The following is a 2,500-nucleotide window of genomic DNA, read 5'->3' on the forward strand; positions in this document are numbered from 1 at the left end:
CGGCCGGGGCCTACCACCACTTTCGGTAATGATCCTTCCGCAGGTTCACCTACGGAAACCTTGTTACGACTTTTACTTCCTCTAAATGATCAAGTTTGATCGTCTTCTCGACACGCCGACGCGGCCGTTGCCAGCCGCGACGGGGCCGATCCAAGGATCTCACTAAACCATTCAATCGGTAGTAGCGACGGGCGGTGTGTACAAAGGGCAGGGACGTAATCAACGCAAGTTGATGACTTGCGCTTACTGGGAATTCCTCGTTCAAGGGAAACAATTGCAAGTCCCTATCCCAATCACGAATGAGGTTCAACGGGTTACCCGGACCTTTCGGCCTAGGTTAGACACTCGCTGCTTCACTCAGTGTAGCGCGCGTGCGGCCCCGGACATCTAAGGGCATCACAGACCTGTTATTGCTCAATCTCGTGTGGCTAAACGCCACTAGTCCCTCTAAGAAGTTAGACGCCGACCGAGAAGGTCGCGTAACTATTTAGCATGCCAGAGTCTCGTTCGTTATCGGAATTAACCAGACAAATCGCTCCACCAACTAAGAACGGCCATGCACCACCACCCACAGAATCAAGAAAGAGCTCTCAATCTGTCAATCCTACCTGTGTCCGGGCCGGGTGAGTTTCCCCGTGTTGAGTCAAATTAAGCCGCAGGCTCCACTCCTGGTGGTGCCCTTCCGTCAATTCCTTTAAGTTTCAGCTTTGCAACCATACTTCCCCCGGAACCCAAAGACTTTGGTTTCCCGGAAGCTGCCGGAAAGGTCGTCATGGTAACGCCTCCCGATCGCTAGTTGGCATCGTTTATAGTCAGAACTAGGACGGTATCTGATCGTCTTCGAACCTCTGACTTTCGCTCTTGATTAAAGAAAACATTCTTGGCGAATGCTTTCGCAGTAGTTCGTCTTCCGCCGATCCAAGAATTTCACCTCTAACGGCAGAGTACGGACGCCCCCGTCTGTCTCTCTTAATCATTACCTCGTGCTCCGAAAACCAACAAAATAGAACCGAGGTCCTATTCCATTATTCCATGCAACACTATGCAGGCGAACAGCCTGCTTTGAACACTCTAATTTTTTCAAAGTAAACTTATCGGCCACCGCCGACACTCAGTCAAGAGCACCGACGGAGAACCGAAGGTGAGGCGAACGCAACCAGTGACACGCCTTGCGACGGACCGGCGGCGCTCGCCCAAAATCCAACTACGAGCTTTTCAACCGCAACAACTTTAGCATACACTGTTGGAGCTGGAATTACCGCGGCTGCTGGCACCAGACTTGCCCTCCAATGGATACTCGTTAAGAGTTTTAGGATGTACTCATTCCAATTACAGGGCCTCGTTAGAGTCCTGTATTGTTATTTTTCGTCACTACCTCCCCGTGTCGGGAATGGGTAATTTGCGCGCCTGCTGCCTTCCTTGGATGTGGTAGCCGTTTCTCAGGCTCCCTCTCCGGAATCGAACCCTGATTCCCCGTTACCCGTTATCACAAAGGTAGGCACGTAGCGTACCTTCGACAGTTGATAGGGCAGACACTTGAATGATACGTCGTCGGTGCAGAGACCGTACGATCCGCGTGGTTATCCAGAGTCATCAAACGTCACAGGACGAACCCGGTCGGTTTTGATCTGATAAAAGCGCGCCTCCCGAAGTCGGCGCTTAATGCATGTATTAGCTCTAGAATTACCACAGTTATCCACTTCGCTTACGAGACCAAATAAACCAAGACTGATTTAATGAGCCATTCGCAGTTTCGCTTTACGAGAACTCGTACTTGCACCTGCATGGCTTAATCTTTGAGACAAGCATATCACTACTGGCAGGATAAACCAGATAGCTGCGACAGCTGCGCTCGGCCCTTGCTGGGCCGCCCGGCGCGTGCTCGTCGCATTCGTTTAAGACCGAGGCGATCGACTGCGGCCGTACTCAGCTTCGACAGTCGCTGGCCGCGACGTCCACGCTCTCGCCGGCAGTGCCAGGCGGAGCGATTTGCGTTTTTTCTTTGCTCGCCCTCTCTCGGGCTCGATCCATTCAGTTTCGCACAAACAAGAGCTCTGCCGGCCGCCTGCAGCGGTGCCTAAAACCCGGGCATAACAATGCGACCGTTCTGCTAGGCCGACAAGCGCTCAAGCCAGACGCTCGATCGAACGCCCCCTACATATTAGTCGAGACAACGGCTCGCTCATTAGCATCGCGTTTGTACTTTAACTTTTTTTCGGCTCGGCTTCTTTCGACGCCGATGCCGGCGACGCAGCACTCTCTCGCCCGCCAGCCACCGAGAAAAGGGTGCGCTCCGACCGGCCCCGCACCGCTCTTTCATGGCTCATTCGAGTTTACTGTCTTTCGCTCTGACATGCCTTACCTAGGGTTAGGTTAGTATGCTTGCACGTTTGTACTTTAACTTTTTTTGGCTCGGCTTCTTCCGACGCCGATGCCGGCGACGCAGCACTCTCTCGCCCGCCAGCCACCGAGAAAAGGGTGCGCTCCGACCGGCCCCGCA

General features: G+C 53.4%; 1 non-coding gene across 1 annotated transcript; it reads right to left on the reverse strand.

Annotated features, from left to right (window-relative positions):
* Positions 1-26: 26 nt before the first annotated feature.
* Positions 27-1,836, reverse strand: LOC144420248 (small subunit ribosomal RNA). The gene has a single exon (XR_013474600.1). It is a non-coding gene; the product is annotated as a small subunit ribosomal RNA (ribosomal RNA).
* Positions 1,837-2,500: the final 664 nt, after the last annotated feature.

The sequence above is a fragment of the Styela clava genome, chromosome 2, assembly GCF_964204865.1.
Source record: "Styela clava chromosome 2, kaStyClav1.hap1.2, whole genome shotgun sequence".
Taxonomy (NCBI): domain Eukaryota; kingdom Metazoa; phylum Chordata; class Ascidiacea; order Stolidobranchia; family Styelidae; genus Styela; species Styela clava.